General features: G+C 41.4%; 1 long non-coding RNA gene across 1 annotated transcript in view; it reads left to right on the forward strand.

The window, feature by feature from the left end:
* The first annotated feature begins 442 nt into the window (after nucleotides 1-442).
* LOC127572841 (uncharacterized) overlaps nucleotides 443-22,588 on the forward strand; it is a 35,634-nt gene continuing 13,488 nt past the window's right edge. The window contains exons 1-5 of the long non-coding RNA XR_007956703.1: nucleotides 443-776; nucleotides 1,041-1,089; nucleotides 6,955-7,126; nucleotides 11,001-11,170; nucleotides 16,379-16,586. This is a non-coding gene — a long non-coding RNA (uncharacterized LOC127572841). The remainder of the gene's footprint in view (nucleotides 777-1,040; nucleotides 1,090-6,954; nucleotides 7,127-11,000; nucleotides 11,171-16,378; nucleotides 16,587-22,588) is intronic.

Consider the following 22,588-nt stretch of genomic DNA (forward strand, 5'->3'; position numbering starts at 1 on the left):
ACATTTATTTCAGACCTCACCTTCTATTTTACTAAAGCAGCTCAAGTAGAATGCTACTCAAGTGCAGTTAAATATATGCAATATTGTTCCTTTCACTAACCCTGAATTGGAAATGTTTCAGATGCTAGCAACAAACAGTCTGCTGGAGGAACTCAGTGGGTCGAGCAGCATCTGTGGGGGGGGGGGGGCGGGGGAAGGAATTGTCGATGTTTCTGGTTGAAACCCTGTTCAGGACCTAAAATATCAACAATTCCTTTCTCGCCACAGATGCTACTCAACCCACTGAATTCCTCTAAGAGACTGTTTGTTGCTCCAGATTCTAGCATCTTCAGTCTCTTGCATTTCTATGTTTTAGAATGTAAAACATGTAAAATCTGTTTAGCTGTAAAATCAACATAGCTCTCGGTCATTCTGGATTTCCAGGGGACTTGTTGAAATTATGCCCTCAATTTCAATCCAATAGACCACCTGGATTCTCTTAAAAATAATTTAACGATAGATAAAATTAACTTTGTATTTTGCATTTCAACCACATTGCCATGAGACCACTCCCTCCAGATGGGAAGCTCATGTAAGATACTGAAAATTTAATGCTGAAGAAAGACTGGAAAAATATGCAAAATGTATATATGAAAGTAAAAAGGAAACGAGAGAGCAAAGAGGGGGCATGAAAAAATACTGCGACAAAAACCAAAGAAAATCTTATGTATGTTCCAGGAACATAAAGATCGGGAGTACAACTAAGGAGAGCGTAGAGCCTATTAGCAATAATAAAGGTAAGCTATGTGGAAAGCAATGTGAGTAAGTTTCTTGAAGAATACCTCACAAAAGCAGGGGATGAGGCTAATGTTGTAGTTGAAGAGGATGAGAGTGAAATATTGGATTGCATAAGCATAGTAAAGGAGGAAGTATTATGGAATCTAGCACCTTTGAAAATGGGTAAATTGCCTTGGATGAAATACATTCCAGGCTGTTAAAAGAAACAAGAGGGGAAATTTCAGTTGTTCTGACCATCATTTTTCAATCATCCATTGCTACAGGAGTCGTGCTGGAGGATTGGAGGACTGCTGTTTAAAAAGAGAAGAAGAGGTAAACTAAGTAATTACAGGGCTGATGGTTTTAGTGGTGGGAAAATATTGAAATCAGTTCAAAGGGACAGTATAAATCTTCATTTAGAAAGGAACAGATCAATCAAGAACAGTCATCATGGATTTCTTAAGAGAAGGTTATGTCTAAAATAGAAACAGAAAATGCTTGAAATAGACAGCAGATCAAGCAGCAAATAAGGAGAGGGAGACAGGATCAGTAATTTTCCACTGGAACTGAGAAAAGTTAAATATCAACCATATTTTAAATCACAGGAGATGGGGAGGGGTGGTGCAAACAAAGTCTGTGATAGGGTGGAGACCAAGAGAAACTGAATGACACAAATAGTGTTGATGCTGGCTGAAAGTGAAGGCTTGTTAATTATTGTTGATCTGAGTGTAAAAGATATCGATAGATGAATGAAAACAGGGGAAGAGGGAGAAAAAAACACTGTAAGATATACTGTGTAGATGTAAAATATTCAAGATGCTGAGAATCTGACCTAAAAGCAGAGAAAGCTGAAGATATTCAATAAGTCAGTCTACAGGTCTGGCGAGAAAGACAGAGAGAGTTAATATTTCAGATTGATGATCTTTCATCAGAATTGGCCAGCTCAACTCAAATTGGAAAGTGGCTTATCTGCAATTGTTGAATTCAGTGTTAAATCCTGAATACTGTAATGTGCTAGTTGAAAGATGAGATGTCGTTATTCAAGCTTACACAGGCTTCATTGGAAGAGTGTAAGAGGCCAAATAGAGAGAGCTCAAAATGGGAGTGGGTTGGAGAATTAAAGTAACAAATGATTGGAAACTCAAGTCATCCAATGCAAAGGGAATGAAAGTGTTCTGCAAAGCAGTCACCCAATCTGCCTTTGACTTCTCCTTTGCAGAGAAGACTGCACCATGGGCACCAAGTGCAACACACATAATAGGAATAGATGGAAGAGAATCACTGCTTTTCCCAGAAGAGGCGTTTAGGTCCCTAAAGTAGGCAAGGAAGATGTAAGAAAGCAGATATTGCATCTCCTATAGTTACATGGGAAGATGCTGTGAGAAGGAGAGTGGGTGTTGGTGGAGATTGAAGAGTGAATCTTCAGAATGATGATGGGGAGGGGAATGGAAAATGTGCCTGGTGGTTGAATCACATTAAAGGTTGCAACAATTACGCAGATTGAGCTGCTGAATGTGGAGGGTCATGGGTTGGAATGTGAGAACATGGGGAACCCTATCCTTGTTTTAGGTGGGTGAAGAGATAATGAAAACAGAAGTGTGGGAAATGAAGTTGAGGGCCATGTCAACAATGGTGGGAAACCACTGCTAAGTGAAGAGGAAGATATCTTAAAAGCCTTAAAGAGGAAGTATCTTAAGAAAATAGCTTAAAGAGGAAGATAGCTTAATTGGGGTCCTTACAAGAAGCCAAATGGGAGTAAGTGTAGTCAAGATAGCTTTGGGCTTGTAACGTGTATCATTTGCTCACTCATTGCCGGAGATGAATTCAAGAAAGGAAAGGGAAGGTTGAGAGATGGACCATATGAAAATGAGAGCAGAGTGGAATTTGGCAGCAAAGGTGATGACACTTTAAATTTCTTTACAGGAATAGAAGAAGCACTATACAGTCATAGGAGTAACAGAAAAAGGTGAGGGAAGGTGTCTAACTAGAACTGAAACAAAGATATGAACAAGAAAACAGAGATATGATATTCAGCCATAACATAATGAGTTCAGCCAGTTGAAGAAAGATACTGGTGGAGGAGAACCGGTTGGGCCTCTGTTAAAGGAAGAAGTGAATGGTCCTCAGGTAGTCCTGGTATGGTATAGAGAGTAGAGGGATCAGATGGCCATGATGAAAATGAGTTGGTTGGGGCAATGAAATTGGGCATTGTCAAATGACAGAGGGTGTCTAAGATATCACCAGTAAAGACTGGACAAAAGGAGAGGGAATAGAGTCAATGTAGGAAAAATAAACTCTGAGGACAAGAACAGCCTGAAATATTGAGTTTACCAGCACCATCCTGCTTGTGGATTTAGGGGAGAAGGTAACGTGGGCTGTGCATTGTTGGTGGAAGTAATGAGATGGAGGCTGTGGAGGGAAAATCTCCAAAGGGAAAGAGATGAGTGATTTTCTGAGAAACAATGGACTGGTATTCTGTAATGGAGCCATGATCCAGTGGGAAATATGAAGAGATGGTGGAGAAGTGACCTTCAATCCCTTCAAGGTAGAGATTAGTTTTGCCAAAGAACAACAGCAGTCACTGATCAGCAGGTTTGATGACAATATTGGGGTTGGTCCTGGAGAATGAAGTGCTGCAAGTCCAGAGTGGTGTGGGTCAGAGTGAGCAAGGGCAATGGAAAAAGTAAGATGCTGAATGTCACATCAGCAGTTAGTAATAACTAGATCTACTGAGGGTATGAGGCCAGAGGGGTGTTCTAGGTAGACCAGGAATTCGGAAATAATTCCAATTTAAGATCTTTGTTTAAGATTTCCAGTATCTGTAATTTTTTGATTTTCATGAACTCTGAAGATAGAAGAAGGGGAAAGTTGTTCTTTATGAGAACATATTCAGACAGATGAAGGAGGGCAGTGAGCCTGGGGTACTGATTCCTGGATAAAGAAATGGTCACAGAGGAAAAGGAAGAACTTGACATCTTGACAGGCTCAGAAGTCATTGAGATGGGAACGGAGGTGTCTGAAGCTGAACTTCTACAGGGGCACACAGTAAGAGAAAACAAGGCAAGGGCCCAAATTGTGAGGAGAGATGGTGTCATAGAAAAGTGAAGGGAAAGAAAGGTCAGGAGGTGTGTTGGAATTCAAGAGCTGCTGAAATTTGCGATCCTTGACCCTCAAAGAGAAGGAAGATTGTCTTTTGTTAAAGCAAAGGATGAAACAGAGCTGGAGACCAGGAGAACTTTGAGACAGAATGAGTTAATGCTATTGGGAGTCGGGGGCGGGGGGTTATCAAAAACATGCATGGATCTCAGAATGCAGTGATAAAATATTGAATATTGTGAACAGGTATGTAATCATGGAAGGATAGGAAGTGTGAAGAATGGAATTTTACTTGGGGTTCTTGTGGAATAAATTAAAATCAAAGGCATTTGCTAAGGAGAGAGAAGTGGGTGTGGAAGTAAGTTTTGGTTAACACCTTAGTGAAAACAAGAAATGAAACGAGAAATTAGTCATACCTGACTAACTTGATTGAATTTTTTTGAAGGTGGTGAAAAGGAGAGTCAAGGAGGGAGTATGTTTTTGAGTAAGACTTTTGATAAGGTGAAAATGAAAAAAAACTGGAAATGCTGGAAATCTGAAATGAAAACAGAATGTGCTGGAATCTGAAATATTAAACCTGTTTCTCTCTCCACTTGCTGATTATTTCCAGCACTTTCTGCTTTTGACAAGGTCCCACATTAAAAGCTGCAAAGCTGTATGGGATCCAAGGAAGAGTGGCAATTTGGATCCAAAATTGGCTCAATGGCTGGAAACAAAATTAATGATTTATGGGTATTTTTATGACTGAACAGCTATTACCAGTGTGGTTCCACAAGGCTCAGTAATCTGTCCCTTGCTTGTTGTTGTGTTTATTTATGAATTAGACTTAAACATAGGGGACATGATAAAGATATTTGCATGATAAAAAATTGATCATGTTATTGACAGGGAAGAGAAAAACTTTTAATTTCAATTGGATATAAATGGTCTAGTTACCTGGCTAGAAAAGTGGCAAATGGAATTCAATCCAGAAAAATGTGAGTTAATACATCTGGGGAGGGACAACAAGATAAGGAATAAAACCATAAATAGGAGGATATTGAGAAGCGTGGAAAAAGAGAGGCCTTAAGGTGTATGTCCATAGATCCTTAAAGATAGCTGGAGAGGCAGATAAGGTAGTTAAAAAGATATAAGGAATACTTTTCTTTATTAGCTGAGGCATACATATAAGAGCAGAAAGATTATCCATGAATTGTACACAAACCCACAGATTGAATAATGGGTACAGTTTTAGCCCCACATTGTAGGAAAGATGTGTTTGCACTGAAGAGCATGCAAAGCAAATTTACAAGGGTATTAACAGGCTTGAACAACTTTCATTATGAGGAATTGCAGAGAGCACTGGTGCTGGAAATCCAAAATGAAAGCAGAAAGTCCTGGAGATATTCATCAAGTCAGGCATCATCTTGCTCAATATTCTGTGGAAAAGTTATCGATCTGAAATGTTAACTCTGTTTCTTTGCCCCCAGATTTTGCATAATTTGCTATGTATCTCCAGTATTTTCTGTCTTTTAGTTCAGGTTTCCAGCACCTGTGCTCTTTCCTAGGCTGAGGGATGAATTAATTGAAAGTTAAAAAATTACAATGTAGAGTAAATAGGAAGGATGTATTTCCTTTAACTGAGGGGTCAAAAATCAGGGAGCATTCGTAGAAGAAATAGAAGGGAGATGAGGAATTTTTTTCATACAGTGGGTGGTAAAGGTTCTGGAATTCACTGCTTGAAAGGGGAGTGGAGCCAGAAGTCCTACCACATTTAAAGAGTGCATGGATGTGTAGCCATAGCTGGCAGGGATTTTGCCCAAGTACTGGAGGGTGACATTGGGTTGGATAGCCCTTTTATTAGCATGGAGATAGTTGGCCAAATGGCCTCCCTCTGTGTCATTAATCCTCAATGATTCTATGGCCTCATATTCAATAATTAACTGCAATTTCTTCAATATTGATGGATGATTAAAGTACAATTTTATCTTAGATGGGTTCAAATGTCAAAAGAATGTGGATTTTCAGTGAGGCAAACTGTATTTTGATGTCATGAGCTACAGGTTTTATTACATTGACTGTGTGTGCGTGTTGGAATGTGTGCACAGCTCCTGCTTTCCCAGCTGTATTTTTTTTTTATATTTACGTAACAGTAAAACTATTGCAGAAATCCAGCTGTATTGATTAATAAAAAGAAAATTTCTGAAGTTCCCAGACTGTTCCCCTTTAACCGGAGTTTGGAGATATGAAGCACTTGTATGACCTCAACTTTCTTCTGGAGATGGTCTCACTTCTCTTTTTGTAGCTTGCTTGGGACTAAGGGTTCTGAACTGAACTCTTGAGTTTTACCAGCATTTTAGGTGATTCATTTCCACTTTCATCAATACAAAATGTGTAATAAGACCAGAAAGCACAATACTAAACTGTCTCTTCTGAAATGCTACATTTTAGAGTAAAACATTGACTTGTTAAAATTTGAGATTAATGATATATAATGTAAATATTAATTTCTGGAGAAGTCTTCATTAGGAAACTCTAGCTTACTCATAAAAATATGATCCATCATTGAATGCCTTGTTAAATGTCAATATTCAGTATAGTCTTAGCATTCTAAAAATGACTCATGTCTTTTCTTAGTAAAAATGATATCATCTGGGTTACCTTTCTCCCCTTGCCTAGTAATTATATCTACCCTAATTCACCATTCCCAAAGGGAACCAGACTGAATAAGTAAATATTTCTTTCTTTCCAACCCACAACAAGGATGAGCTGGAAAAGTGGCTTGAATGAGGTTGAGGTAAAATTCCCTTTTTTTTATACTGGTGACTTTCATTTACTTTGATATTCCTAATATGATGAGTAATGTTACTGACATTTATATGTTACATTAGGGCAGGCTTATTCATGGTCTGTTGAAAAAATCCAAAATGATCCTTATTCATTTTTCAGCTTTAAATAATTTTGATAAATATCAATAAACAAGGTTTTTCAGAGTTTGAAAAAATGATTTGTAGGTATGTACATTTACACAAATCCATGTTCGGCAAAAGATAGGAACAAAACAAAATGTTTCACAGGCAATTACATTGTTGATCTTTTTTAAACTTTTTTTTTGGTTTTCAGGATCTGGGCATTGCAAGTATTGCCCATGCAAATCTACCCTCAAAAAGGTGGTGGTGAGCCACTTCTTGAACTGCTGAAGCCCTTCTAGTGAAGGCACACACTCATAATACTGTAGGATCGGGAGTGATCCAATGATGACGAAGGAATGGCAACATATTTCCAAATGAAAATGGTGTGTGACTTGGGGGTATCATGGGATTTCTGTATACCTGCTGCATTTGTCTTTCCTCTTTGTGGTAGAGGTTGTGGATTGGAAGGTGCTGTAGGAGTACCCTGGCAGAGTAACCGAATTACATTCTATAGATAGTATACATGCAGCCACAGTGCACTGGTGGTGCAGATAATGAATGTTTAAGATGGTGGATGATGTGGCAATCAAGCCAGTTGCTTTGTCCCATGTGGCGTCAAACTTCTTAAATGTTATCGGAATTGAACTCATCTTGACAGTTAAAAAGTATTGCGTCAGGTTCTGACTTAAAATTTTAAAAGCTGAAACTGGCTGGAAAATACAGACATTAACAACGTAGCATTCAGTTGCTCAGACACTTCCAATAGGTTGAGTTTGTCATTGGTCTTCTATCTGTACATTGGCCCAGTTTTTGGTGTTGGTGGCACTCATCCTTCATTACGCTTTGTCAATAGGATCTTAGCCAACCTAATTATAACCTTAACACATTCCCATCCACCTGCAGTAACCTATCAAACCTTTTCCTATCAAGGATCTGTCTACGTCTGCCTTGACTTGGCTTCTATTGTGCTTTGAGGAAGGAAGTTCCAAAGACTCACAACCTTAATGAGAGAAAATAAAGTATTCACTCATCTCTGTTTTAAATAGATATCACCTTATTTTTACACAGTGGTCCATAATTCTAGATTCCTCACAAGATGAAGCATCTTCCTTATAGCTATCCTGTCAAGGCCCCTCAGGATCTATTATATCTTAATTAAGTCCCCTCTCACTTTTCTAAACTCCAGTGGATACAAAGTTATCTTGTTCAACCTCTCCTCATAAGGTGGCCCATCATTCCAGGTATTAATGTCATAAATATTCTCTGAATTGCTTCCGATGCATTTACATCTTTACGTAAATAGTTCAATACTGTACATTACTCTAGAAGTGGTTTCACCAGTGCTGTATACAACTGGAATATAACCTTCTTACTTCTCCATTTAATTCCTCCAGCAATAAACAACAACATTTTATTAGCTTTCCTAATTACTTGCTTCCCCTGCATGGTAACTTGTGAATCAAGTGGTGTTGAGCATCCAGATCCCTCTATTCCTGTAATATCTCACTCTTTAGATCATTTGCTTCTTTTGTATTTGTTCTGCCAAAATGGTCAATTTTACATTATTCTAAATTATACTCTGTTTGCTAGATCTTTGCCCTCTCATTTAACCTATCTATATGTCTTTGTTTCCTCCTCATTTCACAACTTACTTTCCAATCCATCTCTCATCAGCAAATTAAGCAACCACAGCTTTGGTACCTTCACCCAAGTCATTTACGTGAATTGTAAAAAGTTGAAGTCTCTGCTTCAGTCCCTATGCTCCACTGCTCGTTACATTTTGCCAATCATAAAGCTCCCCCTTTCTGCTTCCTGTTCGCCAGCCAATCTTCTATCCATGTCAATATATTATCTCCCACACCATGAGCTCTTAGTTTCCACAACAACCTTTGAAGCAGCTCCTTGTCAGATGCCTTCTGGAAATGTAAGTATCGTACATTCAGCAGCTCTCCTTTAACCATAACAATAGATGGCACAGTGGTGCAGCTACTAGAGCTCCAGCAAACTGGGTTCATCCTGACCTCTGGTGCTATCTAAATGGAGTTTGCACATTCTCCCTGTGACTACATGGGGTTCTCTGGGTGCTCCAGTTTCCTTCCATATTCCAAGGACAGTTTGTAGGTTGATATGACACCACAAATCGACCCTGGTATGTAGGTATCTGGGGGGAGTTAATGGGAATTCGGGGAGAATAAAATGGATTAGTGTAGTATTAATGTAAATGCATGTTTAATGGTCGATGCAGATTCAGTGGATACAAGGGCCAATTTCCTTGCTGTACGTTCCTATGACTCATTATTTCTTCAAAGAACTCCAATAATTTGGTCAAGCATGATTTCTCTTTCACAAAACTAAATTAATTTTGCCTGATTACCTTGAATTTAACTAAGTGCCCTGTAACAGTGGCCAGATTCTGCTCTAACTCCATCTACAAGTTTGTAGGTGACACCACCATAGTGGGCCGAATCTCAAATAATGATGAGTTGAAACATAGGAAGGAGATAGAGAGCCCAGTGATATGGTGCCATGACAACAACCTTTCCCTCAATGTCAGCAAAACAAAAGAGCTGGTCATTGACTAAAGGAAGGGAGGCAGTGCACATGCTCCTGTCTACATCAATAGCGTTGAGGTGAGAGGGTTGAGAGCTTCAAGTTCCTAGGAGTGAACTTCACCAATACCCTGTCCTGGTTCAACCACGTATACGCCACAGCCAAGAAAGTGCACCTCCACTTCCTCAGGAGGCTGAAGAAATTTGGCACGTCTCCTTTGACCCTCACCAATTTTTGTAGATGCACCATAGAAAGCATATTATCTGGATGCATCATGGCAACTGCTCTGCCCAAGACTGCAAGAAACTGCGGAGAGTTGTGGACACAGCTCAGCACATCTTGTAAACCAGCCTCCCCTCCATGGACTCTGTTTACACTTCTCACTGCCTTGGTAAAGCAGCCAACAAAATCAAAGACCCCACCCACCCCAGACATTCTCTCTTCTCCGCCCTCCCATCGGGCAGAAGATACAAAAGCCTGAAAGCACATAACACCAGACTCAAGGATAGCTTCTATCCTCATGTTATAAGACTATTGAATGGTCCCCTAGTATGATAAGATGGACTCTTGACCTCACAATCTACTTCGTTATGACCTTGCACCTTTTTGTCTGTCTGCACTGCACTTTCTCAGTAAGTGTAACACTTTATTCTGCATTCTATTAGTTTTTCTCCTGTGCTATCTCAATGTACTGATGTGATGAGATGATTTGTATGGATGGCATGCAAAACAAAGCTTTTCACTGTACCTCAGTACATGTGAAAATAATAAACCAATTTACCAATAATTACCAGCTGCTAACATTTTCCCCATAATAGATTTTAACTGGCCTCTTTCTTGCTTTCTGTCACTCTCCCTTTTTGAATAAAGGAGTTAAATTTGTCATTTTTCCCATATAAAAGAGCTTTCTCAAATATAGGAATGTTGGAAAATTAAAACTAATGCTAAACGATCTCACTAACCACTTCTTTTAAGACCCTCGAGTGAATCCATCTGGGCCCAGAGACACGTCTAGTAAAAGGATTATCACCCATTTGCAAGTTAATCATGAATTAACTTCTTTTAAGTGCTGCTATGATTCTACAAGTACTTGGTCCTTTCTGGAGTTCATGAAAGTTGTTGAATCTACCCATGAGGGTCAGAATGAGCAAGGGCCATGCAGAGCAGGGTGAGCTGCCAGGTTCTCCTACAAGAAGAAGCATCCTCTTCCACATCCGTCCTGTCAGGACCCCTCAGGATTGTATATTTTTCCATAAAGTCCTCTTCCACTCTTCTAAATTTAAGTCAATATAAGCCTAGCCTGTCCAAGCTTTACTCAAAAGGCAACCTGCCCATTCCAGGTTTTAGTCTAGTAAACTTTCTCTGAACTACTTCCAATGCATTTACATCTTTCCTGAAATAAGGAATCCAATATTCTCACTGATACCCTATATAATCGAAACATAGCCTTCTTACTTTTGTATTTGGTTCTTTTTGCAATAAACAATAACATTCTCTTAGCTTTCCTGATTACTTGTACCTGCATGCAGGTATTTTTGCAAATCACACACTAGGACATCCAGATCCTTTGCATCTCAAAGGTCTAATGCATCAAATGTCATACCACTGCAGAAATTGTTAACCTCTGGTTTGCTGAAACAATGGTTTGGGGCTATGGACCTGGCACCGAGCACTAATGCTTGGACTTGGAACTGTGTTTCTCCACAGAAGTCTTAGTCTCCAGCACTGGTGTGGGGCTAAGCTGGCAGCAATGTTTTTGTCCCCCACCGTGTGGGCTGGCAGCCGCCCCTGGATGCAACAGTGAACGCCTCATGGAATCAACAAGTTAGTGTGAACTTCCACAAGCTTCTGAGCTATAAGGAAGAAGTAAGATTAAGGTAGGTAACAGGGTTTTCATTATTTCTGCTTGCAGTAATGTCTTTAATTATTTAAAAATGTTATTAAGGGCTTTTAGGTGATTTTTATTTGCATTTTATAAAGTAACTCACAAATTTTGTAGTAGTTTACCTTTTTAATAATTTTTGAATTCCAACTGCTTGATAGCTTTGAGGAAAATGTAGAGATTAGCCTTTGCTGTTTTTCAAATATTTTCTCAGCAGTTTTGTGGGTGGGGCTTTTTCTGAACATGACACTATTATGTCACTCCAGGCATTTTGATAGCACATGTAGTAGCAAGTAAATATATATTCAGACATTTGAGGTATTAAATATTTATTAGACCATAAGATATAAGTGCAGAATTAGGCCATTCAGCCCATCGAGTCTGCTTCACCATTTAATCAAGGCTGATTTTGTTTTCAACCCCATTCTCCTACCTTCACCCCATAACCCTTAACCCCTTTACCAATCCAGAACCTATCAATCTCTGCCTTAAATACACCCAATGACTTGGCCTCCACAGCCCTATGTAGCAGCGAATTCACAGATTTGTCACCCTCTGGCTGAAGAAATTCCTCCTCATGTCAGTTTTAAAGAGACATCTCTTTATTCTGAGGCTGTGCCTTCAGATCCTGGACTCTCCTACTAATGGAAACATCCCCTCCGTGTCCATTCTATCCAGGTCTTTCAGCATTTGGTAGGTTTCAATTAAATCTCCCCTCATCCTTCTTTCAAACTACAATACAAGTGAAATTTACAGGATGAATTACTGATCCACAAGTATTACAGTCTGTCAGTTACAGGATGAATCCCTTGCACGTTACAGTCACATTACAAGGGACTGCTTAGTACATAATGGCCTGGATTTTGCTGACTTGCTTGAATATTGCCCTGCACTTATCTGGTTTAATATTGCTCCAATTGAAGGAATAACATGTTGGTTGACAACAGCCTTCTTTTGTGGGGATTGCTTGAACCAGTTAAGTGCAAGGCAATATCCAAGCAATGAGTATGGATGATGGGGCACACTCAGCAAACTCTATAATGTTGACCGAGCTGACTGAGTGAAACAATCTCATAAAATCTATGAAAGTAGACAAGTCTCCAAGGCCTGTCCAGGTATATCTTAGAACACTGTAGAAGGCTAGAGAAGAAATTGCGGGAGCCTTGGCTGAGATATTTACATCATTGATAGCCAAAGGTGAGGTGCTGGTAGACTGGAGGGTAGCAAATGTTGTGCCTTTATTTAAGAAGCGTTGCAAAGAAAAACCTGGGAACTATAGACCAGTAAGTTGAATATCTGTGGTAAGTTACTGGAGAGGATTCTGATGGATAAGATATACATGCATCTGGGAGGACACAGGTTGATTAGAGGTAGTCAGCATGGCTTTGTGCATAGGAGATCATGTCTTAAAAATAATTGAGATTTTTGATGATGTGGCCAAGAAGGTCATTGAGGGCAGGGCAGTAAATGTAGTCTATATGGACTTCAGTACAGTCTTTCATAAGATTCCACACAGTAGGCTACTCTGGAAGGTTAGATTGCATGGAATCCAGGGAGATCTGGCTAATTGGATACACAAGTAGCTTGATGGTAGGAAGCACAGGGTGATGGCAGAAGATTGTTTCTCGGACTGGAGGCCCATGACTAGTGGTATGCCCCAGGGGTCAGTGCTGGACCCATTGTTGTCTGTTATCTATATCAACAATTTGGATAAGAATGTACAAGGCATGGTTGGTAAGTTTGCAGATGACACTAAAATAGGTGGTATAGTGGACAGAGAAGAAGGTTATCAAAAATTACAGGGGAATCTTGATCAGCTGAGTAAGTGGGCCAAGGAATGGCAAATGGAGTTTAATTCAGATAAGTGCAAGATGTTGCATTTTGGAAAGTCAAGTCAAGGTAGAACTTTCACAGTGAATGGCAGAGCCCTGAGCAGTGTTGCAGAACAGAGGGACCTTGGAGTTCAAGTACGTGGTTTTCTGACAGTGGAGTCACAGGTAAACAGGGTGGTGAAGAAGGCTTTTGGCACGCTGGCCTTCATCAGTCAGGGCATTGAGTATAAAAATTGGGAGGTCGTGGTGCAGTTGTACAAGACACTGCCGAGGCTACACTTGGAGTATTTTGTTCAGCTTTGTTCACCCTGCCGTAGGAAAGATTTTATTAAACTGGAAAGAGTGCAGAAAAGATTTACAAGGAAATTGACTGGACTTGAGGGACTGAGTTACAGGGAGAGGTTGGACCGGGCAGGTTGAACTTTAGAACAAAAGGAAAATAATGGGGCTTAAGTCTGGACCTAATGGTTTTGAACTATTGAACTAAAGTTGAACTTTATTCCTTGGTGCGAGGGAGACTGGGAGGTGATCTTATGGAGATGTATAAAATCATGAGGGGCATAGATAGGGTGAATGCACTCAGTCTTGGTTTCCATTGGTTGGGGAATCAAGAACTAGAGGGCATAGGTTTAAGGTGAGAGGGAAAGATTTAATAGGAACTTGAGGGGCAACTTTTTTACACAAAGGGTATTATGTATGTGGAATGAGCTGCCAGAGGAAGTGGTTGAGGCAGGTACAATAACAACTTTTATAAGGCTGTTGGACAGGTACATGAATAGGAAAGGTTTAGAAGGTTATGGGCCAAACACTGGCAAATGGGTCTAGCTGGGATGGGCACCTTGACCGAAGGACCTGTTTTCATGCCGTTTGACTCTAATGACTCTATAAATATAAGACAAGAACTTATGAAAAAGGATCAGGAGTAGGCTTTTGGGCTCCTTAAACCTTGAGATTGAGGGTAAGACTGCAAAGATTGTACTTTATTTCAACCTCAAATCTACTTTCCTACCTAATCTCCATATTCCTTGGATTCTTCTGGTGTGGAGAATTTCAAAGATTCAGGAATGAAGAGGAAGGGGACAGGCAGACAGAACAGAGGACCCCGGAGACTGTTCCCCTCAAAAACAGGTATTCTACTTTGGACACTGTTGAGGGGGATGATCTACAGGGATCAAGTGGCAGTAGCCAGGTCTCTGGCACTGGGACTGGTCCTGTTGCTCAGAAGGGAAGGGAGAAGAGGAGGGCAATAGTGATAGGGGACTCGGTAGTCAGGAGAACAGACAGGAGGTTCTGTGGACATGACCGAGAATCCCGGATGGTATGTTGCCTCCCAGGTGCCAGGGTCCAGGATGTCTCTGATCAGGTCCACAGCATTCTTGTGCGGGAGGGAAAGCAGCCAGTAGTCATGGTACATGTTGGTACCAACGACATAAGTAGAAAGAAGGATGAGGTCCTGAAAAGTGAGTTTAGGGAGCTAGGCAGAAGGCTGAAGAACAGGACCTCAAGGGTAGCAATCTCAGGATTGCTGCCAGTGCCATGTGATAGTGAAGGTAAGAATAGGAGGAGATGGCAGATGAATACGTGGCTGAGGAGTTGGTGCAGGGGGCAAGGTTTTAGATTTTTGGATCATTGGGATCTCTTCTGGGGAAGGTGGGACCTGTACAGATTGTATGGGTTACACCTGAACTTGAGGGGGACCAATATCCTGGCAGGCAGGTTTGCTAGTGTGGTTTGGGAGGGTTTAAACTAGTTTGCAAGGGGGATGGGAACTGGAGGGATAGGTCAGTGGAAGAAGTGCATGGAGTAAAGCCAGATCTAACATATAGAGAGGCTTTGAGGAAGGAGAAGCAGAGTATAGGGTATAAAAGTAGTAAGGTGGATGGGCTAAAGTGCATTTACTTAAATGCAAGAAGCATCAGGAATAAGGGTGATGAACTGAGAGCTTGGATAAATACATGGAACTATGATATTGTGGCTCTTGCAGAGACTTGGCTGTCACCAGGGGAGGAATGGATACTGAATATTCCTGGATTTCAGTGTTTTAAAAGGGATGGGGTGGGGGGGGGGAGAAGAGGAGAAGGGGTGGCATTACTGGTCAGGGATACTATTACAGCTGCAGAAAGGTGGATGATGTAGCAGGATCCTCTCTAGAGTCAGTATGGGTAGAAGTTAGGAACAAGAAAGGAGTAGTTACTCTACTGGGAGAATTCTATAAATAGCAGCAAGGATACTGAGGAGCAGATTGTGAGGCAGATTTTGGAAAGGTGCAAGAATAACAGGGTTGTTATCATGGGAGACTTCAACTTTCCAAATATTGATTGGCACCTGCTTAGTACCAAAGGTTTAGTCGGGGCAGAGTTTGTTAAGTGTGTCCAGGATGGATTCCTATCACAGTATGTTGACAGGCCAACTAGAGGGAATGCCATATTAGATCTAGTATTAGGTAATGAACCGGGTCAGGTGACAGATCTCTCAGTGGGTGAGCATTTGGGGTACAGTGACCACCGCTCCCTCACCTTTAGCATTGTCATGGACAAGGATAGTGTGTTATTATGTGTTATTATGTAGTTATAATAAAGAACTACAGTTCCCAGTAGGCAATGCAAGGGGTCACACGGGGGAACAGGAAGTGGCTGTAAGAAGAGAGGGAAAGAAAGCCAGTCTGGTGTTGTTGGTTAATAAAAATGTTCAGATGTTAAACCCATGCGAAGTTTGTCTCTTGATGAAGAACAAACGTAACATGGTGTCAGAAGATGGAGTGAGGTCTGAACAGGGAGAATAGATGAATACTGTGTGCAATTGAGAAAGAGACTCAGTGAGTACGAAAGAAAAGCTGTAATAAGACGGAGAAAAAGCTGGCCGGTGTGGCGAGGGAGCACATTGTTCCTGAAGTTCAGCAGTCACCGGATTTGCAAAGAGAGATTCAAGTGAGAGGCCGAGAGTTCCCGTTATGAATAAGCTAAGTTCTCCCACACCTATGCAGTTTACTGGCCATCTAACCAATAATTGGAAACACTTCAAACAGCGATTCAACATATATTTAGATGCTAGTGGAACGGGAGGGAACGATGAAAAATTGAAAGCATCTATTTTTCTGCACGTGATTGGCGAAGATGCTTTGGACATCTATAACAGCTTTCAAATTGATGAGACAGCTTTTGAATTGGGCACTTTGATGAAAAAATTTGAGGAGTATTTTATCCCAAGTAAAAACATCACATTTGAGAGATGTTTCTGGTCACAGGGAAAAAATTTACAAGGTGTTAGCTTCAACCAATACTTAGCTGAGCTTCACACACTGAGTAAGTCTTGTGAATTTGGAGATTTGAGAAACTCATTAGTTAAAGACAGAATTGTTTGTGGAATTCCAGATAATGGACTCAGAGAAGGACTGTTGCGTGAAAAAGACTTGACCCTGGAAAAGGTCAGCAGAAACCATACGAGTACAAGCTAAGGAGCTGCACAGGGCAGACACACCAGTGCATGCTGTGAAAACAGAGAAGCAGCACACAAGGCATCTCCGAAAGCATCAGCAAAACAAAGAGGAAGGCTCAAACAGCAAATGCAGCAGATGTTGAGGTAGGTACATTCCAAAGATGTGTCCTGCTTATGGGAAGTCCTGCAATAGCTGTGGGAAGAAGAATCACTTTGCAAGGTGCTGCAAAGCTGGGGCTAAAAAGAGAAAGGTGCACACAGTTGATGAGGAAATGGAGGAATTCTTTGTGGATTCTGTACAGACTGTGGCTGCTGGTAAAACAGAATGGATTGTTCCAGTAACTGTGAATGGGACAGTAATTCCATTCAAGCTTGACACCGGAGCTCAGGTGAATCTGTTATCTATGGATGATTATAAGACTCTCACAGTAAAGAGTAAGATTTACCCTGTGAAGTTAAAAGTGACAGGCTACAATGGAGAGAAAGTTCCAGTAAAAGGGGGCTGTATGGTGACCTTTAAGCACAAGGTGCAGCACTTAAAATCACAGCTACTGATTGTAGAAAAGAGAGTACAGCCAATATTAGGTCTGAGTGCATGTGAAAAGCTCAACCTAGTGAAAGGAGTTTTCATAGTAGCTTCACATACCAGAGATGACCACACAACACTCATGGAAGAGTATACAGATGTCTTTGAGGGGCTCAGATGCTTACCTGGTGTACACAAAATTCACGTAGATGAGGCAGTGGCTCCTGTTGTCCATGCATGCAGGAAAGTTCCATTTCAACTTAGAGATAAACTTAAGCAAGAACTAGCACACATGGAACGGATGAATGTCATACAGAAAATTGAAGAACCAACAGATTGGGTGAGTTCACTGGTCATTGTGCAAAAGAAAAATGGAGAATTGCGGATATGTCTAGACCCAAGAGATCTCAATAAAGCCATCAAGAGAGAGCATTTTAAATTGCCAACACGGGAGGAGATCATGTCCTGGTTTTCAGGTGCCAAATGGTTTAACAAGCTCAATGCATCGTCTGGGTTTTGGCAGATGAAGCTTGATGAGGCAAGTTCAAGACTGTGTACTTTTAACAAACCACAGGGAAGATATCACTATCTTAGGCAGCCATATGTGATCCTGTCCACACCAGAAGTCTACCATAAAGCTATCTACATGATTTTTGAGGGCATACCTGGTGTCGAGACCATGATGGATGACATCATCGTCTGGGGGTCCACCAAGGAGGAACATGATACTTGACTGAGACAAGTGCTTGACGTGACAAGGAATGTCAATTTGAAATTAAATAAAGAGAAACGTGAGTTTGGTGTGAAGACACTGACCTTCATAGGAGATGTCATATCTGAAGAGGGAATGAAGCCTGACCCAAGAAAGGCGTCAGCCATTGAAAACATGGAGGGGCCCCAAAACAAAGAGGAGGTGAGACGTTTCTTAGGGATGGTGACTTACCTGGCTAAGTTCATCCCTCGACTGTCAACAGTATCAGCACCACTTAGGTCACTCCTTGAGCAACAAAATGAATGGATTTGGTCTCATGAGCAAGAAGAGTGTTTCCAGACATTGAAGAGGGTCCTAACTGAAGAGCCCATGCTGAAGTTTTATGATTCGGAAAAGTGTATCAGGATATCAGCTGATGTGTCCTAGCACGGCCTTGGATCAGTACCACTGCAGCAGCATGATGGCACATGGCAACCTGTGGCCTATGCATCAAGGGCTTTAACAAGTGCGGAAGCCAACCATGCACAGATAGAGAAAGAGCTTCTCACCAGTACATATGCATGTGAAAGGTTCCATCATTACATCTATTACAGCGCCAGCGATCGGGGTTCGATTCCTGTCGCTGTCTGTAAGGAGTTTGTACGTTCTCCCGTGTCTGCGTGGGTTTCCTCCGGGTGCTCCGGTTTCCTCCCACATTGCAAAGACGTATGGGTAGGTTAATTTGGGTTTAAAATGGGTGGCGCGGACTCGTTGGGCTGGAAGGGCCTGTTACCACACTGCAAATAAAACTTTTAAAAAAATGTCCAAACCACTGAATGACTGCCCCATGAGGATACAGTGCGTGTTGATAAGGCTACAGAAATATAATGTGAAAATGACCTACACACCGGGAGAATATATGTTTGCTGCTGGTGCTCTGTCTCGAGCAGTCGACAATACAGAAAATAGTGACCAACAGGTTAATGCAGGTATACAGGCCTATGCTGACATGATTGTCACCTCTCCTCCAGTATCTCCAGATAGAACAGAGCAGATTAGGAAAGCAGCAGAGGCAGATGAAACAATGAAAGTATTCAATGATATAACACAGAAAGGATGGCCAGCAGCAAAGGATAACTGTCCAATGTGTATTCAGGATTACTGGGCATGCAGAGCTGAACTGTCAGTAGTGAAAGACATGGTCTTCAAAGGGAACAGGTTTGTGATTCCAGTGTCACTATGCAAGGAGATACTCCAGAAGATACACAAAGGGCATCTTAGGGAGGAAAAATGTAAACGTAGAACACGTGAAGTGATGTACTGGCCAAGAAGGAACCAAGACATCAGCTGGACCACTGCTTCATGTGAAATATGCCTTACCTACAGACCAAAGCAGCAAGCAGAACCACTTACACCACACCCTGTACCAGACAGGGCGTATTTCAAAGTTGGAGTGGATTTGTTTGACTGTAATGGGAAGAGCCATATTGTTGTAACAGACCACTTTTCCAATTACCCAGAGGTTGTGACACTGCAATCAACGTCCAGCAAAGCAGTTATCATGTTCCTGAAAGCTGTGTTTGCGAGGCATGGAGTTCCATGTGAAGTGGTAACAGACAATGGTCCACAATTTTTGAGCTGTGAATTTGAATCCTTTGCCAATATTTGGGGGTTTTGACATATAACCTCAAGCCCACATCACCCAAAATCTAATGGCCTAGCAGAGAGTTCAGTTAAGGTGGTGAAGGGCCTCATGAAGAAAGCGCAAGCTGGACAAGAGGATTTCCACAGAAGTCTAATGATTTACAGAAGTGCGCCACTGCAGAACAGCCTTTCACCAGCCCAAATGCCGATGGGTCGACGCATACACACTAACCTTCCAATACATGAAAACCTGTTGACACCTGAAGGAGCTCACAAGGTCAAACAGGCTAAAGAGGAAGGGAAAGAAAAACAGAAACAAAATCATGACAAGACAGCGAAAAGCCTACCAGTCCTGAAGCCTGGGGATCAAGTGCGATTCCAAGATCATGATTCTGGCATATGGTCCATGCAAGGAGTTGTGCAAGAGGAAGTAAATCCACATTCATACCAGATCCAGACAGAGCAAGGGACACCTCTGAAGAGGAACCACGTGGATCTACGACCACAAGCTCCAACCCATGGCTTTGACTTTTCCCCTGTCAGTACAACAAAGGGGCTAGCAACTGGGGAGAAAATGAACATGTGGACCAGAGTTCCCAGGAAAACACCAATAGTAATGCAGCAAATGAAAGCAACACACCTGCAAAAAAAGGTACCAGACCAAAAAGGACCATTAAACCACCTCAGAGAGTGATTGAAAGCTGCTGAGTGGACAAGGGTTCTTGGCAGGTTTATAAGGACAAAGTATTGTGTTTGTTTTTCTTTAAAGGGGGAAGATGTGTTATTATGTAGTTATAATAAAGAACTACAGTTCCAGTAGGCAATGCAAGGGGTCACATGGGAGAACAAGAAGTGGCTGTAAAAAGAGAGGGAAAGCAAGCCAGTCTGGTGTTGTTGGTTAATAAAATTGTTCACGTGAAGTTTGTCTCTTGATGAACAACAAACATAACAGATAGGAGCAAAGAGGACAGGAAAATATTTAATTGGGGAAGGGCAAATGATGAGGCTATAAGGCTAGAACTTGCGAGTGTGAATTGAGATGACATTTTTGAAGGGAAATGTACTATGGGGATGTGGTCGTTGTTCAGGGATCTCTTGCAGGATGATAGGGGTAAATTTGTCCCGGTGAGGCAGAGAAAGAATGGCAGGTTGAAGGAATCATGGTTGACAAGAGAGGCAGAACATCTAGTTAGGAGGAAGAAGGCAGCATACATAAGGTTTAGGCAGCAAGGATCAGATAGGTCTCTTGAGGAATATAGGGTTGCAAGGAAGGAACTTACGATGGGGCTGAGGAGAGCAAGAAGGGGACATGAAAAGGCCTTGGCCAGTAGGATTAAGGAACACCCCAAGGCATTTTTCATTTATGTGAAGAGCAGAAGGGTGACGAGAGTAAAGGTAGGACCGATTAAGGATAAAGGTGGGAAGATGTGCCTGGAAACTGTGGAAGTGGGTGAGGTCCTCAATGAATACTTCTCTTCAGTATTCACCAAGGAGAGGGGCCTTGATGACGCTGAGGACAGTGTTGGTAAGGTTAATATTCTAGAGCATGTTGATATCAAGAGAGAGGATGTGTTGGAGCTCTTAGAAAATATTAGGACAAATAAGTCCCCAGGGCCTGACGGAATATTCCCCAGGCTGCTCTGCGAGGTGAGGGAGGAGATTGCTGAGCCTTTGGCTAGGATCTTTGAGTCCTCGTTGTCCACGGGAATGGTACCGGAGGATTGGAGGTGGCAAATGTTGTCCCTTTATTCAAAAAAGGTAGTAGGGATAGTCCAGGGAATTATAGACCAGTGAGCCTTATGTCTGTGGTGAGCAAGCTGTTGGAAAGGATTCTTAGAGAGAGGATCTATGGGCATTTAAAGAATCATGGTCTGATCAGGGACAGCCAGCATGGCTTTGTGAAGGGCAGATCATGTCTCACAAGCCTGATAGTGTTCTTTGAGGAGGTGACCAGACAGATGGATGAGGGTAGTGCTGTAGATGTGGTCGACATGGATTTTAGTAAGGCATTTGACAAGGTTCCACATGGTAGGCTTCTTCAGAAGGTCAGAGGGCATGGGATCCAGGGAAGCTTGGCCATGTGGATTCAGAATTAGCTTGTCTGTAGAAAGCAGAGGGTTGTGGTGGAGGGAGTGCATTCCGATTGGAGGGCTGTGACTTGCAGTGTCCCTCAAGGATCGGTTCTGGGACCTCTGCTTTTCCTGATTTTTATTAATGACTTGGATGAGGAGGTAGAAGGGTGTGTTGGCAAGTTTGCAGATGACACAAAGGTTGGTGGTGTTGTGGGTAGTGTGGAGGATTGTTGAAGATTGCAGAGGGACATTGATAGAATGCAGAGCTGGACTGAGAAGTGGCAGATGGAGTTCAATCCAGAGAAGTGTGAGGTGGTACACTTTGCAAGGACAAACTCCAAGGCAGAGTACAAAATTAATGGCATGATTCTTGGTAGTGTGGAGGAGCAGAGGGATCCATGGGTCCATATCCACAGATCCCTGAAAGTTGCCTCACAGGTGGATAGGGTAGTTAAGAAAGTTTATTGATCGCCTTTGTGACATTAATGGCCAAACGATCCATTTTGTCCAAATGGAAGGATCCAATACCTCCCATCACTTTTCAGTGGTTTTCTCAAACTATAGCATGTTTAAACTTAGAAAAAATTAGGAGTGACACTGTTGATCCTTCGCTTAAATTTGAGGAAGTTTGGAGTCCATTTATTCAATATTTCCTTATAATATAAGCTGACCTTTTTCAGATCCCTTTCAATAACCTTTGAATACAGAGGAGCGGAGTTGACAACATAATAATGTTTTTTTTAATTGAAGAAATATCAGTCCAGTTTTGTTTTGAAGTTTTTGGTTTCTTTTGGTTTATTATTAATATTTTTTTTGATTTGGGGGTTCTTTTCTCATATAATTAAATCTCTTTTCAAATTTTCCTTTTGTATTTGTTCATTTAATAAGAGAGTGGGAGGTCTTGATTACTTTTTTTTACTCCTTGTGATGATTGTTATCCTGATCTCTTTGCACTATATGTACAATGACTAATGTTATATATATTATTTTGTACTCATTTGAAAATTAGTAAAAAGATTGAAAAAAAGAAAGCTTATGGGGTGATAGCTTTCATAAGTCGAGGGATCAAGTTTAAGAGCTGCGAGGTAATGATGCAGCTCTATAAAACTCTGGTTAGACCACACTTGGAGTACTGTGTCCAGTTCTGGTCGCCTCATTATAGGAAGGATGTGGAAGCGTTGGAAAGGGTGCAGAGGAGATTTACCAGGATGCT

The sequence above is a fragment of the Pristis pectinata genome, chromosome 7, assembly GCF_009764475.1.
Source record: "Pristis pectinata isolate sPriPec2 chromosome 7, sPriPec2.1.pri, whole genome shotgun sequence".
NCBI lineage: Eukaryota > Metazoa > Chordata > Chondrichthyes > Rhinopristiformes > Pristidae > Pristis > Pristis pectinata.